General features: G+C 45.5%; 1 protein-coding gene across 1 annotated transcript in view; it reads right to left on the bottom strand.

Moving 5' to 3' along the window:
* LOC143764357 (uncharacterized) overlaps window positions 1-1,806 on the bottom strand; it is a 39,262-nt gene extending 37,456 nt beyond the window's left edge. Inside the window, exon 1 of the mRNA XM_077249820.1 lies at window positions 1,667-1,806. The gene's annotated coding sequence lies outside the window, so the exon portion shown is untranslated. The remainder of the gene's footprint in view (window positions 1-1,666) is intronic.
* Between the last annotated feature and the right edge of the window lie 15,450 nt (window positions 1,807-17,256).

Genomic DNA, 17,256 nt, shown 5'->3' on the forward strand with positions numbered 1-17,256 from the left:
AACCACTAGGAGAGAACAGAGAGGAGGGCGAAGATAAGACCAAGAGGTTAAGTAGCGCAGGCTATGCAGCGGGGTAGGCAGGTAGGAGAGAGAGACTGCAGAGAAACGTAGGGCCAGAATCACTTGCAAAGTACAAATGACAGACAGGCACAGCCAGGAGGAAGAGGCGGCCTGATAAGCAGAGTGCGCAGAGGAACTTCCGGGTCAGAGTCCTCCAGAGACATAGAGTGGGCTGGAAAGAGCGGCCAAAATCAAAGTTAGAAGTGTGCGTTGCAGAACTCAGTGCACACGCACATCCGACGGGAGGCAGGAGCTGGCCGCGTGAGCAGAGGAGCAGAGGCCAGGAGACGAGCTGGAGCACGCCGGGATGCCAAGGACCGGTAAGTATAGCGGGACTCGGGGAGCGGCGGCATGACACATATACACATAGGAGATAAGTCAAACAAACCCCGATATTGGCAGCACCAGCTGACGAGGGTCTCCTAACCTAATAGAGGATTATATTGCCTTTCTTTTTATTTCTGGAGAGATTTGCCACCACCAAAGGTTTCAAGCCGCGGCTTACTGCTATATGTCCATTAAGAACACATGCACACTCGCTACGGGTGTGCAAGCATATGTATGTGAAAGAACATGGCTGGCTTAACTGTGGATCCACTGGCAGCAGATCAAGACCGCAGGATAGGTGATGACTTGGAAATGGTGGGGGTCCAATAGCTGAGACCGACTCCAATCCCAAAAACTAGAATAGAGCCCTGTCCGAGCATGGGACTGATGGAGATAACAGAGTAGAGCGCTTAATCGACAGTTCAATAGACCATGAATGGAGTGGCCTGCTGGTGATTTAAGAGCCCCATTCTTGGGATTAGTGGTGGTGGTCTCAGCCTTCAGACCCCAATTGACCCATAAGTTAGCACCTACTAACTGTTGAGAATAACCCTTTAAATCTATGGCTGTTTGTACGTTTCTCCGGCACAAAACCATAAATCTAGCATTCACCATGAACGAATATTGCTCATGCGCCCCACCCCAACATTTCCGGTAGCACATTACTAGTCAGTGCCACCCATTTGCATAGCAGACACCCCAATATAAGATCTGAGGCATCTTCATGGATGGGGAGCTGGATGTTTCATATTTACATAAAACTTGTGAAATCTTCACCAGGGCGAAACGTCACCATGTAAAAGACCACAGCTGAAGCATGAACGCCGCATATCATCGTATAATAATATGTAGAAAAATCTATAAAAATCTATCAATAATCAAAATATCACAGGGAAATTAGATCCAAAATTGAATTCCTTTTCCCCACAGGAGCTGCCTAAAGCAGGCGCTCCCCACTCTGAGTACCTCCTTAGAGCAATTGCCTGGAGCTGGGAGCGGGGTCTGTGCACAACCCATGTGGGGGGAATCTGCTGCAGGATCATGTAATGGGGGGTCATTATACTAAGCGATGCTCCGTGTGATGCAAGACTGGCAATATCTGTAAATGCAATGTACGGTGACTCGTGATCCTACTGTAAAGCTGCAGAAACAATGAGACGGGGATAATGATTGCTGGCCGCTCCTGCAGCCCACACATTGCAGCACCGGGGCTCGATGCCACGTACAGAAGCATGCAAGAACCGACGACGGCACAAATCATTAAAATGCGTTTACAGACCATTTGTCGTATCGGGGGCTGGAAAAGCTCTTCGTGTTCACTGTGTGAAGACCATGGAGTAGTAGTTATATAATGCAGGGAATAGCAGAGAGGAATCCAATAGATATAAGAGACACAGGCAGTGCTGCTTAGTAACACCCCACCCCACACAAGCGTACAGCCAGTGCTTCACATGAGTGACACCGGCAGCTAAATGCCAAGGGGAGGAGTGGTGTATAGACACAAAGAGACCGACATATACAGGCAACACACACCTACATAAACACACACACATACATATACATAAAACACACATACATAAAATCACACATACACATACATAAAATCACACATACACATACATAAAACACACACCTACATGTACATAAAACACACACATACATAAAATCACACATACATATAACACACACCTACATAAAAACACACACATACATACAGACACACATACATATACATAAAAACACACACACATACATAAAAATACACATACATAAAAACACACACATACATAAAAACACACACATACATAAAAACACGCATATACATAAAACAAACACATATACATAAAAAACACAGACATACATATAAACACACATACACATACATAAAAACATACATACATATACATAAAACACACACATATACATAAAAACACACACATACCTGAAAACACACGCATACATAAAAACATGCATAAAAACACACATACATAAAACACACACATACATATACAAAAAACACAAATACATAAAAACACATATACATAAAATTACACACACATACATGAAAATACACACATAAAAACACACATATACATAAAACACACACACCTGCATAAAAACACACACATACATAAAGCACACACATACCTATACATAAAAACACACACACATACATCAAAACGCACACACATACATAAAAACACACACATACTGTACATAAAACACACACATACACTTGCATAAAACACTCACATACATAAAAAACACATATAAAAACACACACACACATATCTAAGAACACACACTTATATAATACACACACATACACATACATAAAAACAAACACATACATAAAAATGCACATACATATGCATAAAAGGAAGTATCGTTTCTCCTTGTGGAGATCAACATGCTAAGCATGCTGAGATGAGGAGACTTAAAGCTGCAATGCTCCTCTGGGTAATAAGCTAATTATGCAAATTGTCTCTTCAGAGAGGAAGAGAGCTAGAACTCTAGTGCCACCTATTGGAAGGTAGCAATCCTACAAGTCAATGTTGACCCTTTAACGAGCCTTGTCACATGACTTAGGATAATAGCCAAACCAGAATCTCAATTTGCAAGCACTGTGTTAAAGGGTGTTAAGGCTCGTAATTAGCATATTACCCAGAGGAGCATTGTGGCTTTAAGACTCCTCATCTTGGCATGCTTAGCATGCCGATTTCCGCAAGGAGAAACAATATTTCTTGGATAACGGTCTGACACCTCTCACACAGCCAAACCAGATCTCTGCTTTGCACTGATGAGGGGCAGTACCCGAAACACAGTCTGCAAATTGAGATTCTGGTTTGACTATTATCCTAAGTCATGTGACAAGGCTCGTTAAATGGTCAACATTGACTTATAGGATTGCTACCTTCCAATAGGTGGCACTAGAGTTCAAGCTCTCTTCCTCTCTGAAGAGACAATTTGCATAATATACATAAAAACACACACATACAGTACAGACCAAAACTTTGGACACACCTTCTCATTTAAAGATTTTTCTGTATTTTCATGACTATGAAAATTGTAAATTCACACTGAAGGCATCAAAACTATGCATTAACACATGTGGAATTATATACTTAACAAAAAAGTGTGAAACAAATGAAATTATGTCTTATATTCTAGGTTCTTCAAAGTAGACACCTTTTGATTTGATGACTGCTTTGCACACTCTTGGCATTCTCTTGATGAGCTTCAAGAGGTAGTCACCGGGAATGGTCTTCCAACAATCTTGAAGGAGTTCCCCGAGATGCTTAGCACTTGTTGGCCCTTTTGCCTTCACTCTGCGGTCCAGCTCACCCCAAACCATCTCAATTGGGTTCAGGTCTGGTGACTGTGGAGGCCAGGTCATCTGGGGTAGCACCCCATCACTCTCCTTCTTGGTCAAATAGCCCTTACACAGCCTGGAGGTGTGTTTGGGGTCATTGTCCTGTTGAAAAATAAATGATAGTCCAACTAAACGCAAACCGCATGGAATAGCATGCCGCTGCAAGATGCTGTGGTAGCCATGCTGGTTCAGTATGCCTTCAATTTTAAATAAATCCCCAACAGTGTCACCAGCAAAGCACTCCCACACCATCACACCTCCTCCTCCATGCTTCACGGTGGGAACCAGGCATGTAGAGTCCATCCGTTCACCTTTTCTGCGTCGCACAAAGACACGGTGGTTGGAACCAAAGATCTGAAATTTGGACTCATCAGACCAAAGCTCAGATTTCCACTGGTCTAATGTCCATTCCTTGTGTTCTTTAGTCCAAACAAGTCTCTTCTGCTTGTTGCCTGTCCTTAGCAGTGGTTTCCTAGCAGCTATTTTACCATGAAGGCCTGCTGCACAAAGTCTCCTCTTAACAGTTGTTGTAGAGATGTGTCTGCTGCTAGAACTCTGTGTGGCATTGACCTGGTCTCTAATCTGAGCTGCTGTTAACCTGCGATTTTTGAGGCTGGCGACTCGGATAAACTTATCCTCAGAAGCAGAGGTGACTCTTGGTCTTCCTTTCCTGGGGCGGTCCTCATGTGAGCCAGTTTCTTTGTAGCGCTTTATGGTTTTTGCCACTGCACTTGGGGACACTTTCAAAGTTTTCCCAATTTTTCGGACTGACTGACCTTCATTTCTTAAAATAATGATGGCCACTCGTTTTTCTTTACTTAGCTGCTTTTTTCTTGCCATAATACAAATTCTAACCAGACTTCTGCTCAACACAACTGATGATCCCAACCCCATTTATAAGGCAAGAAATCCCACTTATTAACCCTGACAGGGCACACCTGTGAAATGAAAACCATTTCCGGTGACTACCTCTTGAAGCTCATCAAGAGAATGCCAAGAGTGTGCAAAGCAGTCATCAAAGCAAAAGGTGGCTACTTTGAAGAACCTAGAATATAAGACATATTTTCATGTTTCACACTTTTTTGTTAAGTATATAATTCCACATGTGTTAATTCATAGTTTTGATGCCTTCAGTGTGAATTTACAATTTTTATAGTCATGAAAATACAGAAAAATCTATACATGAGAAGGTGTGTCCAAACTTTTGGTCTGTACTGTATATAAAAACACACACATTCATAAAAACACATACATAAAAGCACAGACATAATAGACATAAAAGCACACACATAATAGACATAAAAACACACACATACATAAACACATACATATACATACACACAATGCAGGTATACATATACACATACATACAAGTACACAAAAGCATAAACGCACACTTACACACTATGCAGGTATACATGCAGCGCCCCAGAGTCCTGGTCGTTGCAGTAATGTCGCTCTGCCACTAAGGGGAGTGATGGTACGTCTGATTGCACTAAAAGAGTTCACCTGACCAGGTATCACAGTCACACATTACACTTCACACTCCGGCCACCAGGGGGAGCAAAGGGTTCTATGTATTAGGCCACTCCTCACACTCTGGTAAAACTGGGGGTTGGATAGGAAGTTAGAGAGAAGCTGACTGGGTTTTGCCCAGGTAACATCTAGTGAGAGGAGAGCGTTACTTGGGAGGATCCAGGGGGGTCCCTGTCAGGGGTGGGATCCTGACAGAGGCCTAGCGAAAGGACAGATTGTTACGGAGCCGTGCCTGCACCTCATTGCGGCGGCATCTTAAGAAAGGACACGAAGCGAGGTATATTGTGGAGAAGTGAGAAACGAGATCACAGCACAAAGGCGAAGGAACCAGTAGGAGTCGTGCCCCTAGATCGGCAACATCCTACTGAGGCGCATAGCCGGCGTCCGGAACGCCGAGGAAGTATTAGGCTCTACGCATTACTTTGAACTACGGCAGGGCAGTAAACTTTAGGTTGGCTGTCTCACCTTTTACACCTAATGAAGACAAAGGAGGCAATTGTGGGAGAGGGGCGTCTCTAGGGTCCCTATAAAATAACTCCAGGCCTACCCCGTCATACGGGTGCATCCTATCCATATCATCTGGGGGACGGAGAGAAAGAACAGAAACATACACGACAGTTGTGAGGACTATCCCGTGGTGCTCAGCAGGGAAGTACTACAACACACAGGCGCTAGAAGGTAGGCACTGATTTCCACCTGCAAAGGGAACTCTGGATGTGCCTTCGGACCGGCCGGTCTCAGCCAGCCCTGTTAGCAGTGCTCTGGATTGTGGATGCTGAAGCCTTCAGTAAAGAGGTAAAGAGACTGCAACCCTGTGTCCTTTTTATTTCCTGCAACCTACCCCATCACCTACACCTTTTATTTGGCGCCCCTTAGCAGGGCCACGGACCAGGTCGGGCCACCGTGACATCCCTAGAACCGAGAGACCCGGTACCGGGTACTCCGCTGCCCTGCGTCTGGGGGCCGCTCCATACATATACACACAAACACATAAACACACATATACACATACATAGACATAAAAATGCACACACTCATACACGTACATATACAAGTATACATACACATACACCCTATGCAGGTATACATATTGTGACAAAGTCACTGGCAAAGTACTACAGGGGAGATATGTAGCACTGAGGTTGTTAGCTTCAGTAATATAAACCTAGGAAAAATAATCCTACACACTAAGTGCTAAGAGGTGTTAATCAGCCATGTTTAGTGCTAGGATGATTAAACAGCTATAAAGTGTGAGGAGTTCAGAGGATAAGTTGCAAGCTCTGGAGATGTGCTTTTGTGTTAAGGAAAGCTGGACATATGGAGATTGCAGGTCTCCTGGATTGAATGTCCTTTGATAAAGGACATGGACACTTGGAATATTATTATTATTTATTTATATAGCACCATTGATTCCATGGTGCTGTACATGAGAATGGGTTACATACAAGTTACAGATGTCACTTACAGTAAACAAACTAACAATTACAGACTGATACAGAGGGGCGAGGACCCTGCCCTTGCAGGCTTACATTCTACAGGATTATGGGGACGGAGACGATAGGTTGAGGGTTGCAGGAGCTCCGATGTTGGTGAGGCACTATCTCCGGTAGTGATGAGGAGGCAGCGGGGCCACTGCAGGCTGTAGGCTTTCCTAAAGAGATGGGTTTTCAGGTTCCGTCTGAAGGATCCGAATATGGTTGATAGTTGGACTTGTTGGGGCAGAGAATTCCAGAGGATGGTGGATATTCTGGAGAAATCTTGGAGGCGGTTGGATGAGGAGCGAATAAGTGTGGAGGAGAGAAGGAGGTCTTGGGAGGCCCGGAGATTACGTGAGGGAAGATATCGGGAGATTAGTTCAGAGATATATGGAGGAGACAGGTTATGGATGGCTTTGTAGGTCAGTATTAGTAATTTGAACTGGATACGCTGAGGGAATGGGAGCCAGTGAAGAGATTTGCAGAGGGGGGAAGGGGAGGAGTAGCGAGGAGAGAGATGAATTAGTCAGGCAGCAGAGTTAAGGATGGACTGGAGAGGTGCACGGGTGTTAGCAGGGAGGCCGCAGAAAAGGATGTTGCAGTAGTCAAGGCGGGAGATGATGAGGGCATGCACAAGCATTTTAGTAGATTGACGGTTGAGGAAAGGACGGATTCTGGAGATATTTTTGAGCTGAAGGCGACAGGAGGTGGACAGAGCTTGGATGTGCGGTTTGAAGGACAGGGCAGAGTCAAAGGTTATTCCTAGGCAGCGGACTTCCGGTACGGGGGAAAGCATGATGTCGTTGATTGCGATAGATAGGTCAGGTAAGGAAGATCTATGGGATGGAGGAAAGATGATGAGTTCAGATTTGTCCACATTGAGCTTGAGGAAGCAAGAGGAGAAGAAGGAGGATATGGTTGATAGACTCTCTGGGATTCTGGACAGCAGAGCGGTGACGTCTGGTCCAGAGAGGTAGATCTGAGTGTCGTCAGCATAGAGGTGGTACTGGAATCCATTGGACTTTATGAGTTGTGCCAGGCCAAGTGTATAGATTGAGAAGAGTACGGGTCCTAGAACAGAGCCTTGGGGGACTCCAACAGAGAGAGGGTGGGATGAGGAGGTAGTGTGGAAGTGGGAGACGCTGAATGTGCGGTTGGAAAGGTGCGAGGAGATCCAGGATAGGGCGAGGTCTTTGATGCCAAAGGAGGAGAGGATCTGTAGAAGGAGGCAGTGGTCAACTGTGTCGAAAGCAGAGGACAGGTCTAGAAGGAGGAGTACAGAGTATTATCCGTTAGCTTTGGCGGTAAGTAGGTCATTAGTGATTTTGGTCAGGGCTGTCTCAGTTGAGTGAAGGGAGCAGAAACCAGATTGTAGATTGTCAAAGAGCAAGTTAGATGAGAGGTTGGAGGAAAGTTCAGCATGGACGTGCTGCTCCAGGAGTTTGGAAGCGAATGGGAGCAGCGATATTGGGTGATAGCTGGACATAGCAGTTGGATCGAGGGTTGGCTTTTTAAGGATAGGCGTGTGGCATGTTTGAAAGCAGAAGGGAAGGTGCCAGAAGTTAGTGATAGGTTGAAGAGGTGGTTAGGGATGGGATAAGAGTGGTGGTGAGGTTGGGGAGGAGGTGGGATGGGATGGGGTCGAGCGCACACGTGGCGAGGTGCAATTTGGAGAGGAGACAATTAAGCCCCCCTTCAGTGATGTTGGAGAGGGAGCTTATGGGGTTTGGGCATTGGTCTGGTATACAAAGGGGTTGTGGTGGTTGAACAATGAAGACTTGCCTTGTCTGGTCGATCTTATTTTTAAAGTGTGTGGCAAAGTTCTCAGCAGAGATGAGGGAGGTTGGATGGGGCAGTGGGGGGCGGAGGAGGGAGTTAAAGGTTTTGAATAATTGGGGCTGTAGGATAGAGAAGATACGAGGGTTGTGAAGTAGGCCTGTTTAGCAGAGGTGAGAGCAGATTCAAAAGCGAGTGTTGCCTGTTTGAATACAGTAAAGTCATCTTGCGAGTGTGTTTTCTTCCAATGCCGCTCTGCAACCCTGGACACTTGCCAGAGCTTTTTAGTGGTGTTATTGTGCCAAGGTTGTCTGTTGATACGTCGCACTCTGCCATGGACGAGAAGGGCAACTGTGTCAATAGCTGATGCAAGAGTGGCATTGTAGAAAGCAGCGGCACTGTCTGTGTCGTGGAGTGAGGATATGGATGCTAGTGGTAGGATGGAGTCAGAGAGTGTGTGGGTGTCTAAATGGTTTCTGTGGGGGTGCGCATGTTGCTGGACATGGGTGACCAGTGAGGAGGACAGGGATGAGAAGGTGAGCAGATGGTGGTCGGATAGAGGGAGAGGGGAGGTGGTAAAGTTAGATAGAGAGAGTCGGGTGAAGACGAGGTCTAGTGTATGTCCGTCTGTGTGGGTGGCTGCGAATATAAGCCAGGTGGGCTGACCAGCACTATTGTATGGACTTGTTACTTTATGTTTTACCTTCTGTTGGACAAAGGCTGTATTTACATTTTCTGGTGATATGGTTCATGAGGATTGCAATAAACCAGGCAGACTTTAAATAGAAATGGTTCCGGTGTCTTCCTCTTTAAGTAGCCGAGTGAGTTGATCTACCACAGTTGGTGTTAGAAGTACGGGCAAGATCCCCAGGAAGCAAATGTGACGGCAGGGGACAAACTGCATGTCCTGGGTGAAAGCGGCTGTAGAGATTGAATAGCGGTCAGGCAAAATGGAGGACTTCATCAAGCATCTGGTCCAAAGCCATCACCTGCAGCAACAACAGCTCCAGTAGCAACAGCAACAGCACTGGGAGCAGCAGCACCAGCAACAGTTTCAACAGCAGCAACAGCAGATCGCTTACACACAGAGGCGGTTCATGGCAAGGCAGCAGCTCCAAGTACAATGTCAGCTGATGATTTCTCTATATGGAAGGCGATGAGAAGAGCCTTGCAGAAAATGACCCCAGGTGATGACACAGAGGCCTTTTTAACCTTTTTTGAAAGGGTTGTTGAAAGGGAGAAACTCTCACGCCATACTTAACGGGGGAGCCACAAAAGGCCTACTATAATTTGGCTCTACAGGACGCCAAAGAATATGAAAAATTGAAAACAGAAATTTTTGGCGTTTTTGGGGATGACAATGTGTGTCTGGGCACAATGGATTCACCACTGGGCATATCACCGTGACAAACATCCTCGCTCCCAAATGTTTGATCTGCTGCACCTTGTCCAAAACTGGTTATGGCCAAAGTCCTCTACCCCATCAAAGATGGTGGAGCTAATTGTAATAGCCACCATTATTTTTTAGGGCTGCCTTAACTTTCTTGGGCGTGGAGTTCACTAGAGCTTCACAGGTTACCACTGGAATCCTCTTCCACTCCACCAACCATGAAGACATCACAGAGCTGGTGGATGTTGGAGACCTTGCTCTCCTCCACTTTTCATTTCAGGATGCCCCACAGACGCTCAATAGGGTTTAGATGTGGAGACATGGCCAGTCCCTCATCTCTACCCTCAGTTTGTTTAGCAAGCCAGTGGTCGTCTTGGAGGTGTGTTTGGGGTCATTATCATGTTGGAATACTGCCCTGCGGCTCAGTTTCCAAAGGGAGGGGATCTGCTTCAGTATAGTACAGTACATGTTGGCATTCATGGTTCCCTCAATGAAGTGTAGCTCCCCACAGCCGACAGTACTCATGCAGACCCAAAGCATGACACTTCCATCACCATGCTTGACTGTAGGCGGGACACACTTGTCTTTTTACTTCTCTGAACCAAATAAGTTTATCTTGACCTCATCAGACCATAGGACATGGTTCCAGTAATCCATGCCCTTAGTCTGCTTATCTTCAGCAAACTGTTCACGGGCTTTCTTGTGCATCATCTTTAGAAGAGGCTTCCTTTTTGTACGACAGCCACGCAGACCAATGTTGTGCAGTGTGCGGCGTATGAGCACTGACAGGTGGACCCCTGACCCCTGTAACTTCTGCAGCAATGCTGGCTCTACTCATTCATCTATTTTGAAAAGACAACCTCTGGATGTGACACTGAGCACTTTCACTCAACTTCTTTGGTCGACTATGGCAAGGCCAGTTCTCAGTGGAACCTGTCTTGTTAAACCGCTGAATGGTCTTGGCCACAATGCTGCCGCTCAGTCTCAGGGTGTTGGCAATCTTCTTATAGCCTAGGCCATCTTTATGTAGAGCAACTATTCTTTTTTAAGATCCTCAGAGAGTTGTTTGCTATGAGGTGCCAAGTTCAACTTCCAGTGACCAGTATGAGAGAGTGTGAGAGCGATAACACCAAATTTTACACACCTGCTCCCCATTCACACCTGAGACCTTGTAACACTAATGAGTCACATGATACCTGGGAGGGAATATGGCTAATTGGGTACAATCTGTCCATTTTTACTTACGGGTGTACGCAGTTTTGCTGCAAGTGATTTAGACAATAATGGCTGTGTGTTATTTTGAGGACATGGATTGCCCCCATGGGGCTGTGGGGTACCCGGTCCTGTGGTTCACAGGGGGATGTCACGGTGGCTGACCCGGTCCATGGCCCTGGGACCTCCGTGTTAAAGGGAAAGGTCTTTAAGGGGAATGTTCGTGATGCTACCTGTGGTATTCGGTCAGGGTGACCGACGCAAAGGAGAGGATACCAGAAGGGGACCAGCCCTGCAGAGGCTGCCTCCTTCTGATGCGCAGAATCCAGGTAGCCGGAACACCGAGGGAGTAAGGACCTTTATGCTTTACTTCAGAGACCGGCAGGACAGCTAATTGCAAGTTACCTGTCCGCACCTACACCCAGGAGGCACGGTGGCACCCCTCAGAGGCTGGGGCGTGCTAGAGTCCCTATAAACAGCCTCAAGCCACCAGTCATATGGGTTTTGTCCTATCTGACTATGAGGGACAGAGAGACACCACATCTGTGAGACCCTTATGTGAAGCCATAGGCAGTAAGGGACTACACCACTACAGCGCAAAGGAAGGCTATTGATTTCCACCTGGACAAGGGGACTCCTAACTTGCCTCCAAGCCGACCGGACCCTGCCTGCCCTGTGATCTGGTGCCCTGGACTGTGGCTGCTGAAGTCTTCAGTAAATAAAGAGACTGCAAACCTGTGTCCTCGTTCTTCACTGCACCTCTCACCATCTTCCATCTACACATCGGGAGCCCTGGGGATATACTTCACCTGTGGGAAGGTATACCATCTAGCTGCCATAACATCACCCCAGTGGACCCCTTAAAGCAGCGTCGGTCCCCATTGACCGAATACCATAGATGGCGTAACGAACATAATAAAATTTTTTTTTATTTATATAGCGCCAACATATTCCGCAGCGCTTTACAAATTATAGAGGGGACTTGTACAGACAATAGACATTACAGCTTAACAGAAATCACAGTTCAAAACAGATACCAGTAGGAATGAGGGCCCTGCTCTCAAGCTTACAAACTATGAGGAAAAGGGGAGACACGAGAGGTGGATGGTAACAATTGCAACATAAACATAAACATAAACTTTATTCCCTTTAAAGACCTTTCCCTTTTACATGGGGGCCCAGGGCCACGGACCGGGTCGCCACCGTGACATCCCCCTGTGAAACAGCAGGACCCGGTACCGAGTACCCCACGGCCCTGGCGGGTGACTCACATGCACATTTGTGGCCTGCTGGAGGTCATTTTGCAGAGCTCTGGCAGTGCTCCTCCTGCTCCTCCTTGCACAAAGGCGGAGGTAGCGGTCCTGCTGCTGAGTTGTTGCACTCCTATGGTCCCCTCCACATCTCCTGGTGTACTGGCCTATCTCCTGGTAACGCCTCCAGCCTCTTGACACTATGCTGACAGACACATCAAACCTTCTTGTCACAGCCCACATTGATGTGCCATCCTGGATGAGCTGCACTACCTGAGCCACTTGTGTGAGTTGTAGAGTCTGTCTCATGTTCCACGAATGCGAAAGCACAACCAACATTCAAAAGTGAACAAAACATCAGCCAGAAAACATTGGTACTGAGATGTGGTCTGTGGTCCCCACCTGCAGAATCACTCCTTTTTTGAGGGTGTCTTGATTATTGCCAATAATTTCTATCTGTTGTCTATTCCATTTGAACAACAACATGTGAAATTGATTGTCAATCAGTGTTGCTTCCTAAGTGGACAGTTTGATTTCACAGAAGTTTGATTTACTTGGAGTTATATTCTCTTGTTTAAGTGTTCCCCTTATTTTTTTGAGCAGTGTATATATTTATACCGTACTAAATGGTGGCACGCTTCTAACGCATCGGGAATTCTAGAATATGTATGTACTGTATGTATGTACAGTATATATATAGCAGCCACATAGCATATAGCAGAGGCCACGTAACACAGACAGCCACGTAGTATATAGCACAGCCATGTAGTATATAGAAGCCACGTAGTATATAACACAGCCACGTAGTATATAACACAGTCCATGCAGTATATAACACTGCGCATGTAGTATATAACACTGTCCACGTAGTATATAACACTGCCCACGTAGTATATAACACTGCCCACGTAGTATATAACACAGCCCACATAGTATATAACACTGCGCACGTAGTATATAACACTGCCACGTAGTATATAACACTGGCCACGTAGTATATAACACTGCGCACGTAGTATATAACACTGCGCACATAGTATATAACACTGCCCACGTAGTATATAACACTGCCACGTAGTATATAACACAGCTCACATAGTATATAACACTGCGCAAGTAGTATATAACACTGCCACATAGTATATAACACTGCCCACGTAGTATATAACACAGCCCACATAGTGTATAACACTGCCCAATAGTATACATGTATAACGCTGCCTACATAGTATATAACACAGCCACGTAGTATATAACACTGCCACGTAGTATATAACACAGCCCACGTAGTATATAACACTACAACGTAGTATATAGCACAGCCACGTATTATATAGCACAGCCCATGCAGTATATAAAACAGCCCACGTAGTATATAACACTGCGCACGTAGTATATAACACTGCCCACGTAGTATATAACACTGCCACGTAGTATATAACACAGCCCACATAGTGTATAACACTGCCCACGTAGTATATAACACTGCCCACGTAGTATATAACACTGCTCACGTAGTATATAACACAGCCCACGTAGTATATAACACTGCCCACATAGTATATAACACTGCCCACGTAGTATATAACACTGCCACGTAGTATATAACACTGCCACATAGTATATAACACAGCCCACATAGTATATAACACTGCGCACGTAGTATATAACACAGCCCACGTAATATATAGCATCCACGCAGTATATAACACTGCCCATGTAGTATTTAACATTGCCCACGTAGTATATAAAATTGCCCACGTAGTATATAACACAGGCCACACAGTATATAACACTGCCCACGTAGTATATAGCAGCCTTACAGTATATAACACAACCCAAGTACTATATAGCAGTGTGGGCACCATATCCCTGTTAAAAAAAGAATGAAAATAAAAAATAGTTATATACTCACCCTCCGACGTCCAGCGAAGCTGTCCCTATGTGCTCGATGCGGCCGCCAGCTTCCATTCCCAGCGATGCATTGCGAAATTACCCAGATGACTTAGCAGTCTCGCAAGACTGCTACGTCATCGTCTCGCGAGACCGCAATGCAAGGTCCGGAGCATCGCGATAAGCGGGAAAGGCGACGGAAGGTGAGTATAACATGATTTTTTATTTTTTTCCTTATTTTTAACATTAGATCTTTTTACTATTGATGCTGCATAGGCAGCATCAATAGTAAAAAGTTGGTCACACAGGATTAATAGCAGCGTTAACAGACTGCATTACACCGCGGCATAATGCGGTGTAACGCAGCCATTAACCCTGTGTGAGTGCTGACTGGAGGGGGCACTGACGGAGAGTAAGAAGGGGCGAATTCACGGCCGGCCGCGACCAATCAGCGACGCGGGATTTCCATGACAGACAGACAGAAAAACAGACAGACAGACAGACGGATGTGCCCCTTAGACGATTATATAGTAGATATATATTCTGTATATGGAGTGGGTTTTTGTGAGATCACCATTTAGATCTATCAATTAAGTTTTTTTTAAATGACACCAGGAAAACATCCATGAATTCATCATGAACCATGGCCAGGGCAGTTTCTAGCCCAAAAATGACACAGGGCGAGAGTAGGAAACTTCTCCCCCCCCCCCCCCCCCCCGGCACCGAAAATAATAAACATTATTTTTGTGGGCTTGAGTAATAAATAGAGAGCAGGCTTGTATCTTCCCTTTTTTTAATAAATTATAATTTGCCTTTAACTTATATAGAACTTGGGGAAAAGGGACAAGTATGCTAATTATTAACGGTGAGAACAAAGTTGTAGGTAAATAATATCTATTAATTATTTTGGAAACAGATCCTAAAAATTGTAGGTTGCAGATTTATGAGAAACTGACTCTTCTAGATTTAGCCGCTGCAAAAGCATTAATAGCTTCCGAATAATTCAGCTTTTCTGCCAGTTCATTTTCTAATTCCAGGTCACATTTACTAATCTCTTCTAAAAGGAGATTGGCGAGACTTTCCCCAGATGTATCAGTAGCAGGACGATAGCCAATAAAATGTTCCTTTATTGCTACGTGATCATCATCTATATCAACAAATCTTAAGGTGTATGACAACTGTTCAGTGTGACCTGCATCTTGTGTGCAGTCCAACATTATTGAAAAATACTTAGATCTTTTGGCTTTTTCTAGAATACATTTCTTCACCTGAGAGGCCATCAAGCAGATAATTTCATTTTGAATTAAATTTCCACAGTAATGTGTATGGATTTCCTGGGAAGTAATTCGTTTTAAATGATCTCTCATTACTGGTTCAAATTTTCCAAGAAGCTCTATAAGCCCAAGGAAATGTCCATTATTTGGTGTAAACAATGTATTTGACGATCCTCGAAAAGCTAAATTATTGGTTGCCAGGTATACAGTTACTGCCATAACTCTTTCCAACACTTCTCGCCTGGGTGAGGATGCCACCAGACTGCCAAAGATGAGGTAAGTCAGCTGGGCCCCCTCCCGGGTTTCATGCTGTGGGGCATGCCAAATCAGCATGCCCCAAGGGTGGTTGGGGGGGGGGCAGGTGTGGGGGTCCCCATCCAAAAAAAAAGGCTAGCCCAACCCATCCCATCCCTCAGACCCCCTCACCTGTTCAGTGTGTCAGTGCCCTCTGCCCTCTGAGTCTGAGCGCGCTCAGACTGCTAAATGGGGCTGCTGGGAAGGGAAGGACTAATCCATAGGCAGGGGGTGGGCATTTTTGCTATACTGCTACCACTGTCAGACTAGACTGCAGCCTGTCCTGTCCAGCATTGAAATTGGCAACAGCCAGGCAGCCTAGTCTGACAGTGATAGTGTGTGTGCTTAGCTCTTTGATCACTGTCTCAGGGAGCGCCCGTGCTCAGCCGAGAGCGCGGCGCCCCTGCTATCAGTGTGGGAGTGGCCGAGCTGCCTCATCCTGGCTGTTCATTCTCGCTGTTCATCCAGCGCGGAGCGGAGGTGAGTCATACCTCCCAACTTTTGAAGATGGGAAAGAGGGACAAAGTTTGCGGCGCGCTTTGCGCGCCGCGGCAAATTTTAGGCCACGCCTCTGACCACACCCATTCATAATTAGTCACACCCATATCCACATCCCAACCACACCCATTTAGCACTGCCGATCACACTGTTTCATATACAATAATTATAAACAAAAAAATATGGCCACACAGTGCCCCATACTGTATAATGGCCACACATGATGCTCCATACTGTATAATGAACACACATGACGCTCCATACTGTATAATGGCCACACATGATGCTCCATACTGTATAATGAACACACATGATGCTCCATACTGTATGACCGCACATGATGCTCCATACTGTATAATGACCGCACATGATGCTCCATACTGTATAATGACCCCACATGATGCTCCATACTGTATAATGGCCGCACATGATGCTCCATACTGTATAATGAACACACATGATGCTCCATACTGTATGACCGCAAATGATGCTCCATACTGTATAATGACCGCACATGATGCTCCAGACTGTATAATGACCGCACATGATGCTCCATACTGTATAATGACCCCACATGATGCTCCATACTGTATAATGACCGCACATGATGCTCCATACTGTATAATGACCGCACATGATGCTCCATACTGTATGACCGCAAATGATGCTCCATACTGTATAATGACCGCACATGATGCTCCAGACTGTATAATGACCGCACATGATGCTCCAGACTGTATAATGACCGCACATGATGCTCCAGACTGTATAATGACCGCACATGATGCTCCAGACTGTATAATGACCGCACATGATGCTCCAGACTGTATAATGACCGCACATGATGCTCCAGACTGTATAATGACCGCACATGATGCTCCATACTGTATAATGGCCG

This window comes from Ranitomeya variabilis, chromosome 4 (assembly GCF_051348905.1).
Source record: "Ranitomeya variabilis isolate aRanVar5 chromosome 4, aRanVar5.hap1, whole genome shotgun sequence".
NCBI classification, from domain to species: domain Eukaryota; kingdom Metazoa; phylum Chordata; class Amphibia; order Anura; family Dendrobatidae; genus Ranitomeya; species Ranitomeya variabilis.